General features: G+C 42.8%; 1 protein-coding gene across 12 annotated transcripts in view; it reads right to left on the reverse strand.

Moving 5' to 3' along the window:
- Nucleotides 1–5,302, reverse strand: part of Csnk1g3 (casein kinase 1 gamma 3) — a 93,504-nt gene extending 88,202 nt beyond the window's left edge. For 3 of the 12 annotated variants that reach the window (XM_075968651.1, XM_075968649.1, XM_075968650.1), the window contains exon 1: nt 4,968–5,301. The gene's annotated coding sequence lies outside the window, so the exon portion shown is untranslated. Of the gene's footprint in view, nt 1–4,491; nt 4,842–4,967 lie in introns of those variants that run through there. The other 9 variants (XM_075968657.1, XM_075968654.1, XM_075968656.1 and 6 more) reach the window with 7 other exon arrangements.
- Between the last annotated feature and the right edge of the window lie 11,990 nt (nt 5,303–17,292).

Raw genomic sequence — 17,292 nt, forward strand, 5'->3', positions numbered from 1 at the left:
ATCTCAAAACACAAAAAAACAAGCAGAAACCAAAAAAAAAAAAAAATACACACACAAAAAACAAAACAAAAAAAAAAAAACAACCAGTCATTAGCTACCAAGGAAGTCTCAAAGTTGATGTAATTAGATTAGATTTTAGTAGGGTCCTCTTTGACTTATTTATCAACAGATGTCAATTAGCTTTAAAGAGAATTTTTTTTTTAAATCTTCAGAACAAAAAGCTCAGGGGCACTAAATAATTTACTGCAGCTAAAACAAAACAGGGTCTATTTACAGTGCAATCTTGCACTGCCTCTCACATCACTTAAGCAGCCTTACTATGGGGCCTTTACAAATTGTCCTGGATTAAAATCATTTCATCCTCCCCCCATATCTCAACTGTAATTGGTTTTACTACACTGTTTTTTCCAACGCAGTCAAATGGTTCTCATACACACACGTTTCTGACCTCAGAATTTGCTGAACAAGGTTTTACTGCAATATGTGATTACAAAATCAAATGTAACTGCTACCGATGGTTTGTGGAGCTTAAACACAAATGATTCTTGGGAGGGACAACTGGTAGGAATGAAAGTTCGAGAGGAAACTGGAGTAGCTTACTGCCACCGCATGCAGCACGGCTTTGCTCTATTACTTCTTCAGGGACAAGAAAGTATCATTTAAACTCAGGAGTGGGTTCAAGCAGAGGTCACTTAAGAGGCAATCTTCCTATAATGAGCCTCCCCAAGAGTCTTTGGTTATTCTATACACCAATCAGGCCTCTAACAATTGATACCTATCAGCAATTTCTGAAATGAAGCCCTATATGGCATCATACCTTGGCACTTTCACAACAATGTGCTCAATCTCAATGAAGAGCATAAAAGCAGAGTCAACCCCAACCCTCAATCTCATCTCCACTCCTCTTTCCCCAACACACACACACACACACAAAGATTCTGGATCAGAACTGGCTAAACACAGAGAAACTTGAGCACAACTTCAAGTCTGACGTTACTATACTAGAGGAAAAAGCATTAGTAGTTAAAGAGAAAAGGCTGATATAACTGACGAAATGTTTCTGTCTTAAACCACTGAAAGCCACAAAAATAAAAGCTGATATGATTAAGCCACAAATTTATTAAACTTAATTCAAACTAGGTTGGCCAAAATGTATTTCTTTCTCCCCCAACACACTAATACTCATTGTTTGAAATGCTAAGGTGAGAGACTGAGATGGCTGAGAAGATACAACCACTTAGAGTCTAGAAACATAATAACCCCAGGTCCCACAACAGACAGGAACTTCAAACACATACAGTTTCTCAGCCCCAACTTTGGGAAGTGAGTTAGGAAAACAGGCCTAACAGTGGGTATCTAAAATAATCCCACATACACCTCTCTCCTTCAGTATTTGCTAGGCAAGCACTCTGCCACTGAGCTATAACCCCAGGTTTTATTATATATTTTCTAAGAAGTTCCAGGCTATCCAGAGTCCTTCCTCTTTAACAAATTATGCATACTTGATTCAAAAAATGAGACCCCAAGTATGATTCTGTTTTGTGGATCCACACAACGGGAATGCTTGTCACTGAAACTGTTTTCTGAGCCTATAGATTATTTGCAACTGGGAAAAGACATATATCCCCAAACTACCACTTCCAAAGAAAGAGCTAACTTCCTTCTTAAAGAGCCAATACTGGAACATACTAACAGTATCAAATAATATCACTAAATGCCAACTGTTTGAAAAAAGAAAAATAATATGAAAGTTGAAGGGAAAAACAATAGTGGTGACTATGGAGTCAAGAAAAAAAGGATACAAATACACATTGTTATTCCCAAGACAAAATTTTCAACAGCTTACTTACAATCACCTAGACTTCGCTGCTCTCATAAGGGGAGTCCCATCATTTAACTGAAGCCCCCAGAAAAGTCCAAAGTGGTCTTAAAAGTAAATTGTAGCTTTTGTTTTTTAGGGGGAGGTTTCAAGATTAAATTCAGTCACAATGTCTTTCTAATATTAAGTCTTTCTAATATTAAGAGAGAAATTTGAGGGAAAAAACCGTCACTGTAACTTTTCTACAAGCACTCAGAAACTGATGGTGTGAGGGTGATATTTTTCTAAGCACTACTTTGATAGTGATTTAAGGGTTAAATTACTTTAGAGTCTACTGACACTTAAGATGACTAAAAACGGGCTGGAGAGATGGCTCAGTGGTAAAGAACACTGACTGCTCTTCCAGGGGAATCAGGTTCAATTCCCAGCACCAACATGGCAGCTCACAACTGTCTGTAACTCCAGGATCTAGCACACTCATGCAGACACACAAACAGGCACAAAACCAATAAAATAAAAATAAAAGGATGACAAAAACATCATATATGTTTACCTGGAACTGTAGTTATTCTCATTTTATCATCTTACTATTACAGTTAATTTTCTTCGTGTGTAGATTTTTTTCTTCATGACCCTTTTTCTCTAGCAAATTTCACCTTCAAATATATTCACAGTAACAGATTATGCAATGGCCTGCATTTGTTGTGTTGTTTAATATTTTACCACTCCCTTTATTTAAGTGTATATTTTGTTGGGGGGGGTGCCCCTTATAATTAAAACAATATTTGTTCTATTCTGTGAAGAAGAAAAAAAACAAAAACTATACCATAGAAATGATCTGTTCTGTTCCCAGCAGGAAAAAGATTACAGGATGGATCAGAGGGAACACAGAAATAATTGGAGAGCTTCCCATTTCTCCCTGAGTCATTTTTACAGTCCTTATTTATTTCATGTAAAACCAATTACCAGATTACCAGACACACCCATAATCAAATGTAAGTAAAGAAAAATTATAAAGCCATGTATAAACTGATGTCCACTGTATACATCTGCTTCCCCCCGGTAGCACAGATGACAGCCAGCTAACCATTGGGTTATAATTTGTTTTCTTACACACAGCGTTCTTCTGTGTCTACCTCTTGTCACCACAGAAGAGACACATTTGAACCTTCACACCTCCAGCTGACTCACTGTTAAACACAAGGCCTTCTGAACAGCTATGGCCTGCTCTCCACCCACTTTCCCAGCTTCCTCTTCACAGCAGCTCTGCAGCCAGCTCAACAGGTGCCCTAACACCCAGCGATGTGACAGCGCTCAGCCCCTGTGCCCATGAAAACATTTAAGGCCCAAACACAGTGTCACAGCCCCACGCTCATTCCTAACTCCCTTCAAATTAGTGTCTTGCACACGCACCCCATGCTTCCATCCAGCTCTAATAAAACCTACAGGAAGCTTGGGTTGCAATTATTTGAACCATGCCTGCTTCTCCCTTGAAGGTAGCTAGAGTCTCGGTCATCTTCATATTTCTACCCATTCTTCTAATAACATCAAGTGGTAGGGGGTATGAGTTCATTAGATTATCACTTGATTATAATCCCAGTACTTGATTTTGAAAAGAGCAACAAATGACTTTTGTCATTAGAAGAATTGCGGTATACATTTGCAAATCTAATACTAAAAATGTCAATAATTACACAACTCATCAAATTTAAGCTGACAAAAGGGGGGTCATGGAGTACATAGATCATCAATAACCATTCCTCAAGATACAGCACAATGTCAAAAAAGTCTCGTCTATATCAACATTAAGAGCACGGCGGAACACTATTTAGTTATCCTAACACTCAAGAGGCCTCGACAAGACAATGAATTCAAGTCCAACCCATGCTATGTAGTCAGACCCTGTCTCAAAAGCCCAAAATGAGTAAGTAAACAAATAAAACAAAATAAAACTTTTCTGTTCCTAAGTCCTATATGGATTCCTTCATGATACATATCCAGAAATGTAAGCTCACTTAAAGCAAAACTATCTATACCATTCTATTAAGAATGTAGGTGAAAGGAATACAACGTACATGATAACACCATTCTTCCAGTGCCTATAAATATAATATTAATCTTTGTGCAGCTAGGAAAGCTAATATACAAAATATGAAGTTTGTCCTAGGGCAGAACCACAGTGAAAGCAAAGTTAAATAACCATTATAAAACGCTGTAAGCACATCTCAAAAATAAGCAATTAAGAATGTATAGCAAGCAAAGCATGAGATTTCTGTCATAATATATTTTCTTAAACCAGTCTCACGTCTAAATTTAATGATTCTTAAACAACTTTGTGTCTATTTTTCTCCCACCTTGGGTTTACAGGGAAAGCCAAGATTCCTCAAAGAAGCACACATTTAAATTTGATTTATTTCCACTTTCATAGTTCGATATCTCTACCTGTGGTCAAACGCCAAGTATAATCACAAGAAGCAATTGCAAGAATAAAAACAGTTTGTCTTCGTAAGTTTATTTTTTAAAGGTATTTCATCTTCTAATACTAAGTACCCGTTGAACTGACTGCTCCACGGGGGCACTGACCTAAACCCGGATACTCATCCTAACAGAACCACAACTCATGCCCAGCCTGGAGCAACAGTAGCCTGCTGCCACTCAGACTTCTCCCTCACCCTTTTTTAACTTTTCGTCCTGAAACACGGGGTGGGCGAACAGGAGTGATCGTGGACGGCACAGTCCGAACTCCCCCGACTCCAGCAGCACACAGGATCTCCATCAACACCGCGCACCCAGGAACCGCGGTGCCTCCTCCCCCGCGGGCGGGTAAACACACCAACCCGACCCCAGAGCCCGCGGCAGGAACGTCGCCGCCTTCCCCCGAACGGCTCGGCCGAGTTCCGAGTCGGCGGAAGGCTCGGCACACCGGGTCCCTCGCCGCCGCCTCGGCTCAGGGAAGTTGCTCCGCGCCGCCGCCGCCGCCGCCGCCTCCTCCTCCTCCCCGCCGCCCCGGAGCTCGGGCAGCCGCGCGACCGCCGGGCCCCTCCCCGGCCCGGCCCGCAGCCCCTGCGCCGCCCGGCCCGGCCTCGCCCCGCCGCCCGCGCCCCTGGCTGGCCCGTCTGCCCGCGGGCCTCAGCCGACCGGAATTTACCTCAAAGGCGAAGCCGCGAGCAGCGGGTTCGGCCCGGCGCGCGTCCGCCCGTCAGCGCCGGCACATCCCCGCCGCCGGCGGCCGCAGGAGATGAACGAGGCCGGGGAGAGGAAGGCGCGAGCTTGAGAAGGACGGGCCCGCGTCTCCCGGCTCGGCGCGCCACCGCCGGCGCCACCTACTGCCGCCGCTGAGCGCCGAGTCGCCGTCCGGGCCGCGGCTGTGGCCACCGATGCAACCGGGAATGAATGCACGGCGGCGCCTCGCTTATCCGGAGGTCAAACATCCTTCGGCCTCGAGCATCCGGAGCGGCACCGGACCCGGAAGTGAACACATGAAAAAAGAGGGGAAAAAAAAAGAAAGAAAAGAGAAGGAAAAAAAAAGGAAAGCGTCTCGTCCCTCCAGCGGCCGAGGCCCCCAAGCAGCCCGCAGCGGCGAAAAGAGCCGAGTGGAGCCGAAGATGACACAGGCCGGCTCGGATTGGTCGGTTCGCTGGCCGGAAAGGAGGCCACGCGCTCATTGGCTGACACGACCTAGAAAGTCTGAAGTCCCGCCCCGCCCCGCCTTCGCAGGAGCAGCGCGCGGGAGGGGAGCGGTTGTAGGTCCCTGGTGGCTTCTCTCTGAAGCCGTGGGAGGCAGGCAAAGCGAGGTCTGCGAAGAACTAGGCGAGCTTTAGAAATGCTACTGAGAATCAAGGGACAGAGCGTTCAGGGCATCAGTGCTCAGCCAGGGTGGCAGGGCCTTCTTGAACAATGCCAGCAAATCAAGACCAGGCCGATGGTCTCCTCTTCCTGACCCCCAAGTGCTCTACCACGAACTCGGGGTGCTTTTAGAAAAATGGTTTGTGGTTCCCATTTGCGAGCTCAGGTCACCATCCCCTGAGTGAAAATTGTGTCATAGATATTATTGCCATTTTTTTTTCCCAAATGAAGCTCTAGGAGTTTGGACTCTAAACGTGACTCAAATCGTTAAATTGTAAAGCTCAAACGGAAATCCACTTCCCAGGCCACTCTGGCCACTTGGAAAGGGCAGAGGATTATATTGTTTATTAAGCACTGCTTCGTGAGTAACAGCATCATTGCGTAATACAGGACAGCCAGGCGCAGCCGCATAGGCCTGTAATCCCAGCTACTGAGGAGGCTGAGACAGGTAGATGGCACGTTGGCACTAAGGGAGCTGGGACTGGCTTGAGATTTAGTAAAAGAAAATAACCTAGCATTCGGGAGTTCTGAAGTTCAGTCCATGATACAGAGGATCAGTGTGTTGGGAGAACAGGTAAGATATATACGTGTTCAGACACAGGTAATTATCTCCTCGCACAACATATCCCATCGCCTAGAAAACTGATCTTCCAAGGACCCAGTACTAGAAAAGTGTTGGAGTAAAACTTCTCTCAATAAATGGAAGAGAGATGCCTACAAAATACATTGTCCTTCACGCCCAATCATTCCGTATATACTCTCTACCTCCGATAAATAAACGTTGTATTTGAGCTTTAGCAAACCCTCTATCACTGAGACATCTAAAGCCCTCTTAGTAAATTGTTTCAGTAAATTGTCCAGGCTTGCACTGAACTCACTCTGTAGCCAAGGCAGACTTTGAATTTGTAATCCTCCTGCCTCAACGTCCTATGTAGCTGGAATCACAGGCCCGAGTGATTCACCAGGCCAGGCCAAGTTTCGATAAGTAATGCCAACCCTTTTAAGCCACAAATGTAAATATGTGGATTAAATATATTTTAATTAGATGTGGGTGAGAAGGTTTAGATTTCTAACACTTAAGTATTTTTCATTGACATTTGACTGGAAACTCATGAATTGAAATTAGCAAGAAATCTAGAGAGGAATTAAATTTTCAGCCTCTTCCAATAACTTGTAAGAAGAAAGCAACATCAGTATGAAAATAGTTTATATTAGCAGGGGGAAAGCCAAACCAAAGACATCGCAACAACGCTCTTCAGAACATAACGTCTCAACAAAGCAGACAGTGTGTGCTTTCCAGTCTGCTATACTGCAAACCAATGCAGTTGGCTTGTGTCACTCACGCTGACGCTGCCGTTCTCCAGGCACATATACGCTGCTGAGATTCTTTGTAACTCCTGCACTGTCTGTTATGTGCTCAGTAGTTAGAATCTTTCACAGCACACTGAAAACTTTCATTTGTCAAATTCCTCTTTTGTGAAGAGCTCCGTTTCCTACCAATTCTTTGCTCTGTGTGTGTGTGTGTGTGTGTGTGTGTGTGTGTGTGTGTGTGTGTGTGTGAGAGCGAGAGAGAGAGAGAGAGAGAGAGAGAGAGAGAGAGAGGGAAGGAGGGAGGGAGGGAGGGAGGGAGGGAGGGAGGGAGGGAGGGAGGGAGGGAGGGAGGGAGGGAGGGAAAGGGAGAGGGAAAGAGAGACTGTGGAAAGCAAAGCTGGCCATTTTCCCTCCTCCCTAAGAAATGAGGTTTCGAGCAGGAGAAAGAGGGATCCTGGTTAGTTATAAGCAGGAAATTATGAGATTAAGATGCTTATTAAACCTTCCAAAGCAAAACCAGGTGACACCTTTGGGTTTTTTTTTTCCACATATTTACCTGTAATCAGAAGGCTGCCACGGTGATTTGGTGGTTGACCAGGATAAAGCCTGAGGCATTCCCAAATAAAACTAGTCTACTTCTTTTTCAATATTATCCTTAGGGTCAAATACCTGGGGCAGAGATGTAATTAAGAAAAATCAAGTAGTCAAACAAAAAGAAAACTGAAACAAAATGAAACACTGTAACAGCAGAGCTTGGGAGTAGAAAAACGCATTCTCCTCACTTCATCTGCAGAGAATCCTGCAATCAAGGGGGGCAAAGGGAAGGGTTCCGTGAGAATGTCAGTCACACCGAGACGACAGCTACCTCAAGCTATAGGAAAGTTCAGGGAGAATGTCAGTCACATACAGACAACAGCTACCTCAAGCTATGGGAAAGTTTTGCGTAGATTTCCTCTGCAATTGCTGTAGAATGCTATTCTCTAAGCATAACAGACCTTACTATGGTCTCCTGAACAGCTGCCACTATGTGCACGCAGTCCACAAAATTGAGCCAGTCCCTGTGATACTCACTATGAGTTGACCAGGGAGGCCCCAGAGACCCCCAAAACAGCAAACCTGTTTCCCTTCTGTGGATCGCCCACCAGGACTAAGGTAAGATCTCATTGCTGAGGATAGCAGACATTTTGGTTGCAGGACATAGAGAAACCAACCAGAACGGAAATGGAAGTTTCCTTCCTTCTTGCTACCTTTCACAGAGCCAGACGGTGCTATGCAGGCGGCTTGAAGAGATAATCCTCAGCAGTCATACCCAGTGGGGGTCCCTGCACATCACAAGCCGGACCATCCTGCTGATGTGCCCACAAATGCAATAGCGGCATAACTGTAAAGGGGATCAGTACTGACTTTCTCACTAGACTCAAAGCCTTCTCCCCAGGAGGGAATTCGTGCTGGGTACCTCATCAAAAGCCGATTGGTTGGTGACATCACAGGCTTGAGGAGGGAATCTACCTCCCAAAAACACCGGCTATTTCATGGCTGGTTTCTACCATCCTGAAAAGGATCTTAAAAAATATTTTGTAGGTAGAAAAATGTCTCTACGGCAATCACAAAATTTTCATGAGACTTTATTATACCTTAGAACAATGATCTTCGGAAAGGTTTAATAAAATCCCAGTTTGGGGGCTTCTCTTAATTCAAGCTGAACCACAGTTTGGGAAACATTGGATGTGGAGCCTGATAGGGGGCATTTGAGTTATGGGAGCAGAGCTTCCTAGAGCAGATTAATGCCTTTTGTACATTGGGTGAATTCTTTCACAGAACTGCATGACTTACTTTGAAAGCAGGTTGTTATAAAGCAAGTCCATTCTTTTACGTGCACCTTGGCCCTTTCACCCTCTGCCACTAAGCCTCCTGATCCAGCCTCCAGTACTATGAACCCAAATGTACTGGCTAGTTTTATGTCAACTTAACACAAACTAGAGTCATCAGAGAGAAGGGAGCTTCAGTTGAGAAATGCCTCCATAAGATCCGTCTCTAAGGTGTTTTCTCAATTGGTAATCAATGGGGGAGGGCCCAGCCCATTGTGGGTAGTGCCATCCCTGGGCTGGTGGCCCTGGGTTCTATAAGAAAGCAGGCTGAGCAAGGTCATGAGAAGCAAGCCCATAAGCTGCTCCCCGCCATGGCCTCTGCATTAGCTCCTGCTTTCGGGCTCCTGCCCTGTTTCAGTTTCCATCCTGACTCCTTGATGATGAACTATATGTAAGTGAAATAAACCTTTCCTCACCTACTTGTCTTTGGTCATGATGTTTAATCGCAGCAATAGTAATCCCAACTAAGACATCAAATAGATCTTTTTATAAATTACTCAGACTGTGTGCTCCGTTATTCAATGGGAAATGGACTAAGGCAGACTGTCACAACAAAATATAACAAGTTGAATGTTTTAAAATTGTGAATTTATTTTCTCACATTTTTTTGAGCCAGGAACTCCAACATCAAACTGTCAGGGAGGCGAAGTTGTAAAGAGAGCTTTTTGTCTAGACTTTGGGATTCGTGCCTTCTTGTGTCCTCAAATGCCCTTACCTCTGTGTGTGGACAGGGGCAGACAGTGATCTCTCTTGTCCCCATCTTAATCCCATCTTGAAGTCTCTACACCCTGACTTTGACTAAAATTGGTTACCTCCCAAAGGCTCCACCTTCAAATACCATCATGGTGTTAGGATTTAAAGTGTAAGCACATAAACTTTGGAAAGACAAAATTCTTTCCCAAGCACTCCTCAAAATAATACATCTCATGTAGGAAGTCGTTCATCTTTAAATAAAAGACAAGTTAAAGGGCAGACACATTGTAAATAAGAAACACTACCTTTGGACTACCATGTAAACAGCTTATGGAGGAAAAGAGTATATACTTAAGAGAAAGCACTTCAATAAAGAAAATCTATAACCACCACAAATGCCTTTAAAAAAAAAAAGGTCTTGCCAAAAAGAGTGGCTAAGTCTCCTGCTAGGCAATCTAATTTTTTTTCCATTAAGAGTCCTAAATTTTGGCAGCTTTTAAACAAGATTGTCTATTCAGAGAATGTTGCTTTGTAGAAAATGGAAGAGTTAGCTAAAGCTGCCTCTTTTTTTTTCTTAATGGTTTGCAGGATAGCTTGAATTCTGGGTAACACACAAATCCTGGCTTCTCTAGATGGTCTCTCAATAATTTATCTCTGCTCTGTTCCTCCCTGTTCGACTTCTATGATTCTGGAATCATATTCCCTCCATTCATCTCAGGAGCCCACGACAGCTCACGAGCCCCATCTAAACAAGACTAGGTGGCTGGTCAGTCCCCATGAGGAAGAAGCAGGCCGTGCTGCCCCTGCTGCCTCTGAGCTGAGCTCTGCGGACAGTAGACTTTGAGCTCTGCCACTCACCCGTATGCCTGACACCTGCTGTGTGGGGAGCACTGGACTTCTTGAGCTTCCCTTCCTAAATAAAACTGCAGCCTTTCCTAAACTCCCAGCCAGCCCACAGCAGGTATGAGTTTGCACGGAACTTTTCTTCACTAGCTCCAGTTTCTACCTGAACATACATCACTGGGTAAGGCTGCTTCACGCTTCGAAACGAATCATCACACGCCACTGTTAAATCATTCTGCTCGGTAGGGTTACACTGGTGCCAAAGGCAGGGTGAACTTCGTGTGCCCTTTGAACAGCAAACAAGGAAGTCAGCCTCTTTGTCTAATTCTGTTTCTTTAATCTCTGTCATACTTGGATATTCCCGGTGTTCATATCATTCCTCTCTCCACCAATTTACACTGCTAAACTCTTGGCATTTCTTTATTCTCTTTATTATTTATTTCATTATCCTCTCATCTACTTCTCTTGGGGCATTGTTTTCTTATTTGACCGAACATATATAAGTCCAACAAAAGTTAAAATTGGTGCAAGAAGATACTTAGAACTCTTACTTCTATTGGCTTTCTTTCTGCGATTATGGACTTTTACCTCTTTTGAGATTCCTTCTATAGTCCTTCTTGGCACAAACTACTTAAATAGTTTTGACCTTAGTTGATCTGCAAAGTGGGCCAGTAATACCTATAGCATCCTGACACCAGAAAGATTAAATGTAATGATAAATCTGTAATATACTTACCACATTGCCCAGCATACAGTAAGCACTAAATAGACAGCTATTATCAGACGCCACAAGGGCCCCCCCAAGGAATCTCTCTTTTCCAACCCAACTCCAACAGTAATTGGAGGTTGGAAATAGCAAGTTTCAAGGTATTCCCTACAGTAAAATTTTAACTTAGAACTGGATATGTGGTCTTAAACTCTTGGAACCCATGGTAAAACATCAGTTGAACTTGCTCCAGGTTCTATTAGTCTCCATTTTCATACATGTATGTGAACATTTATGGAATATTGTCTGACCCCCACCTGTATATCGTTTCTAAAGGCACTCTGATTTCCTCTGGATGATTGTTTCCCCCCATTTCTCTTTGCTCAGCAGCGAGGGCCCTGCCCCCGTAGGCACGCCATAAGGTTGGGGAGGGACAAAGGGAGAAGAGCGAGCATTGGCTTCCCTTTGCCAGCTCCGACACCGCCCTGTGAACTTTTGAATTCAGCCTTGCTTCTCTCTAATTGCCACCCGTCCCTCTGGACTCTGGCTTGTGTTCTGATAATTGACAAAACTGCTCACACCCTGCCAAGGCTTTGTGCTCCAATGCAGCTGCATCCTGTCACCAGGCAGTCTACCTCAGCGTCTTCCTGAAACCCTACCAGTTACGGGCCTAACCCTTTGGACTGAGACCTAAGGTTTGTGTTCTGCCAGCTTGAGTCACCTGATCTAGCAGACATTTCGACCCACTGCCAACACTTGCTGCTTTTCTAGAACTGCTACTTTCATATGTATTAGTGTATGCTTATCAATGTATGTTCACAATAATGGAAGCCAGTTCAGTCCAATATCCCATTTCCTTATGTTGCCTATGGCCTCTGTTCTAGGTTATGGTCTAGCTGACCAAGAAATATCAACGGGGACAAAAGAGATGGCTCAGCAGTTAAGGGCATATACTGCTCTTGCACAAGACCTGAGTTTGGATCCCAGCACCCACATCAGGAGTTTCACAGGCACCAGTAACTCTAGCTTCAGGGGATCCAACATCCGCTTCTGGACTCCTCAAGCACCTGCATTCATACACACACACACACACACACACACACACACACACACACTAACATTATAGAAAATGAAATGTAAAATAAATCTTTAAAAAAGGAAACAAAAAGAAAAATGAGCTTGTTTACTAAGTTCTGTGTCTTTTTCTATTTCTTTTCTTTTTGTTTCTTGGTTGTTTGTTTGTTTGTTTGTTTTGTTTTTTGGTTTTCAAGATAGGGTTTCTCTTTGTAGCTCTGTCTATCCTGGAACTCGCTTTGTAGACCAGGTTGGCTTTTGAACTTAGAGATCCACCTGCCTCTGTCTTCCAAGTGCTTGGATTAAAGTCATGCGCCACCAGTGCCTGACTTGTGTTTTAAATTTCTTGTTGCCATCTGGACACTTGGTGATGGGGAAGCAAGTTGTTGGTTTGCTTGGATTTAGTTTTGCAAGTTCCCTAACAAAATCAGGTCTTGTTAGGGAATATTTAAGACAATCCAGTTGTAGAGTATTTGTGCTACAAACAGGCTATACAGCCTTGGACATACTTCTGATTTCTTTTGATTACACATTAGTTTTTCACTGGAAGTCTAGAAGTGGTGTGAAAACAGTGTTCTGCAAATCGTGGTCAGGGTTACAATGAAAATCTGGTTTTAGAATACTTTTCCAGATATCAGCAAATTCACTTGCATGTAATTAAGTGTTAATAATGGTTTCTTATTACTACACTCAAAATAAAACACTAAGCATAGTAATAAAAATTGTAATAAATCCTAGGATTACAATTCATAGATGAAAGAAAATGATAGCAATTTGATCTTGTCAATATAAAGTGACTTGTTAAAATTTTATATTTTATTCTGTTGGGTGTCATAAGGTCATTTTCCTGCAGGTATATGCTATACATTCAGCAGAGCCACTGCGCACCACCAAACCCTTCCTCACCTTCCACCTCCTATTAGCCCCCTGCCCCCAGTCAGTTTTGCTTCTGTTTTCATGCCATACATACTTAGATGATTTTATCTGTCTATATAACATCTAGAAAACAAAAACATCTTCCTGAGAATAATTTAACTCACTTTATAATTCTCTATCTCTGTATCCATTTCCCTTCAAGTGACATAAAACTTCTTTCTCCTTTATGGATAAAAAAAGATCCATTTTGTAGAAGGCACCTTTCCTTAACTCCCATTCCTTCATTAGTAGACGTGTTGGTAGGTTCCATAATTTAGCTTCTTCTGAATAGTGCTGTAATAAACACTGGTGTTCCCTTAGGAAAATAGCCAGGTATGGTATGGCTAGGTTCCTGTGTTTGTTTGTTTGTTTTCGTTTTTTGAGAAACAGCTTCACAGATTTCCATAGTGACTGCATTTGTTTATATTCCCTAAGACTTTGTCTGTATTTTCCCTAGCACTTGCTAATTATTTATTTGTTTGTTTGTTTATTGGTTTTTCGAGACAGGGTTTCTCTCTGTAGTCCTGTCTGTCCTGGAACTAGCTCTGTACACTAATCTGGCCTCAAACTCACAGAGGTCGTCTGCTTCTGCCTGCCTCCTGAGTGATGGAATTAAAGGTGGATGCCACCCCCACCTGGTTGTTATCTGTTTTCTTAATGACTGGCATTCTGACTAGGGTTAAATACAGTATCAGTTCTGTATTCCTTTTCATTTCTCTACTGGCTAGTGAGATTGAACTTTCTTCATGCTTGTTGACATTTGGACTTTATCTGTTGAGAAATGTCTGCTCATTTAATTAGCCCACTTACTGATTGCGTTGCCTGATTTCTTGAGGTTTTGGGGTTTCTCCATTCATTATATATACTAGATATTAATGTTCTATCAGAGTTATAGCAGCAAAGATTTTTCTTCAGTTCCACAGATGGTTTCTATACTGGTTGTTTCTTTGATACATTGAAGCCTTTTAATTTCATGGAATCACATTTGTCAAGGGTTCTGTTGAGAAGTATGCTGTGGTTGTGAAGGGTTCATCTCTCTGTGACTTAGTGCTTCTCTCTTGTAGCTTTCAATTTGTTTTTTTTCCTCTATATTTCGTTTTTAGTGCTTTTAGTGTTACAATACGATCTAGGGAGGTTTCTTTCTAGTCTTGTCTGCTTGGTGTTCTAAATGCCTCATGAGTCTGGACTGTAGTCTCGCTAAATTCGGGAATTCTTCTGTTATGATTTTATTGAGTTTTGTTTATGTGTATAACCTTAAATTCCTATCCTCCTTCTATCCCCATAATTTATAGATTTGGTCTTTTAATGCTCTCTAATAGATCACATATGCTCTTACTTCCTTTTTATTTTAATCTTTGTCAGAGCTGAGCAGTCTAATTCATCTGTGTTGTCTCCTATTCATGACTTTCTGACTTCCACTTGATCCATTCTGTTGGTGAATCTTCTACTGAGTTTTTTTTTTATCTGATTAACTAAGCTTTTCATTTCTAAACTTCAATTTGATTTTTTTTTAGTAAAACTTTCTCTTTGTTGGATTCCTGTTCCAAGACCTTGTATTGACTTTCTTTTTCACTTAGTTGTTTATTTGTGTTCTCTTAAAATTTATCTTTAAGATTGTTTATATCCTCTGATTTCACTAAATATTTTTAGGAATATTCTCTTGAATTCTTTGTCTGGCATTTTATCCTATTCACTTATTACTGCTCATAACTATGGAATTCATATCAGGGCTAGAATAATACCACCTTCATTTTGCATGTTCACAGTGTTTAGACACCGTTTAAATCATGGAAAATTCTAGTAGGAACTATGCAATAGAATGGTTGGAGAATCATTCGTAACTTTCTGACACTTACCAAGTCATGTGCAAACTAAAGCAAGACCATCGCAGATGACTCTGGCTTGTGTCAAGCTGACAAAAACTAACTAACACAAAGACATTCACTTTCAAACTATTGCATCAGTCGGTATTTCTTCCTTGGTGAGGCAGGATTTAAAATCTTTCCCTCCCTGGGATTGTTTCATGTAGCAAATCACACAGGTGGTAGGCACAAGTCTCAATTCCAGTTTGAATGTATAAAGCCAGATTTGGTGTATAGATTTGTCTAAGTTACCTTTTACATACAAATTAAGATAGACAAACTAAATTTGACTTGTTAATGTGAATACCATCATACTCTCCCAAGTGTTTTTGTAGCTTAGTTCACTGAAAAGACTCAGAGGCAAGCCACATATTTCCAACCCCAAATATAGCATAGCACTATATTACTTCTTTACAGCTGTAAATTACCCCAAACCTAGTAGTCACTTCAAAGAATGCAAATTTAGTATTTCGTAGTTTCGGTGGTTAGAAATACCCAAATGGTTCTCATTCATCTAAAATTCTGACATTTGCGGAGTTATGTTCCTTCTTGGGGGCTGTAAGGAGGAATTCATTTGCTTGTAGTTTCCAGCTTCTAGAGGCTTTCAGCATCCCTTGCGTCTGTGTTGAAAGTCAATATCACACCACTCCAAACTGGAGTCAAAGGGCAGCTTATATAGGGTTCCTTAACTGATAGCCACTCCCCAGCCAAACACACCAGAAACCACTCCCCTGCCATCAGGAACTCCTGAGGGTCTTGTGCTCAGAGCAGCTGCAAGCTGTCTCAGAGCAGAGGAAAGCAAGTTGTTTACAAGAAATTCAGGATCTGGGGGTTCACAGCTCCTAACACCTAGCCAGCAGTCCAGCCTAGATAACATCATGACCCTGTGTGGCAGCTCAGGCCTCCCAGATCAGCATGACCCTGGCGGCAGCATGGCCCTCCTCAGACACTAACAGGCCATAGGTCGTAGCCTACACCATAGGCATCTATGTAGCCTTTGGTAGCAACATGGGCCATGGACATCAACACAGACCCCGGTCATGATAGAACCACAGACCCAGACATGGTCGTTGTCTGCAGCCTGGGCTCAGATGTCCCCATGACCCCAGGTGGCAGTGCAGACCATTCAGGTGGGCATGGCCTCTGACTCTAACATGGCCCCAGGTGGTGGCCCAGCCCCCTGGCATTGGTATGGCCTTCAATAGTATCCAGAGGCACGGATATCATTAAGACCATGGCCCTCAGCAGCAGCCCTGGCCCAGACAACACAATGGACCCAGACACACATCTGGCCAGCCCTTATAAAGAGTTTTTTTGGCAAATTGTTTTCCACTTTAAATTGCTTTCAACCCTGAGTGTCCTCTTCAACTACTTCGTGCTTTAGGATTCAGTTGCCTTGTTGAGATTAGATAGTAGCTATCCTACCAAATCTTAATTATCTAAGCTCTGATAAAATAACGCCTATCAAATTAGTGGGTCTGCTCTGCCATTAGGTATTAAGAGAAGTGTCTGAGCATACTACTGTAAATTGCCTTGTCACATTGAATTTACTAAAACACTTAGTGGGAAAATATCATTGTAGAGGATTTTGAAAAAATGCTGCCCTTTGCCAGGCAGTGGTGGCATATGTCTTAATCCCAACACTTGGGGGGCAGAGGCAGGCAGACCTCTGTGAGTTCAAGGCCAACCTGGTCTACAAGAGCTACTGCCAGGACAGCCAGGGTTGTTACACAGAGAAACCCTGTCTCCAAAAACAATATGCAACCCTTCCATTTCTAGTGTCAAGTATACACTTACATTTAGTCAGACAAATCTCGTATCTCACTTGTGCGGTGTTGTGACTTTCAATTGCCCAGTGAGTACTCCTTAACTAAATGTGCTTTATCACTCTGTGTCCCTGCGTTGTGACTGTAACTGCTCGAGGAACAGAAGAAACCGTCCCCGGAAACTCAATGTAGCAGTTGCTGTAAGAAGCTGTTCCTTTGCTTTGTTTGAGACAGGAGGCTGCTGTTAAACCCAGGCTGGCCTTAACTCCCTCGGCTGGGATTATAGGTTCAATTCCATCCCGTCACACCAGCTGTGGGAATGTTTGTGAGGATGGCACTCCGTGATACCATAGCATCATCATGAGGGCCTGAAGAACAAACCTTTCAAGTGACAATACCTCAAATAATTACGTTCCTTTCAAACAACTGGTTTTTCTAAGCCCCTGACTACAACTCCTAAGTGTGCACAAACTGGTAGGTTAGGGAGCTTCCAGCCTGCAGATAGTCCATGTGCTTATCACGTGCATTTTGGTCTCCAACTCAATTATTATTATCAGAATAATTTTATTCTGATACTTTTATTTATTCT

The sequence above is a fragment of the Microtus pennsylvanicus genome, chromosome 4 (assembly GCF_037038515.1).
Source record: "Microtus pennsylvanicus isolate mMicPen1 chromosome 4, mMicPen1.hap1, whole genome shotgun sequence".
NCBI classification, from domain to species: Eukaryota; Metazoa; Chordata; class Mammalia; order Rodentia; family Cricetidae; genus Microtus; species Microtus pennsylvanicus.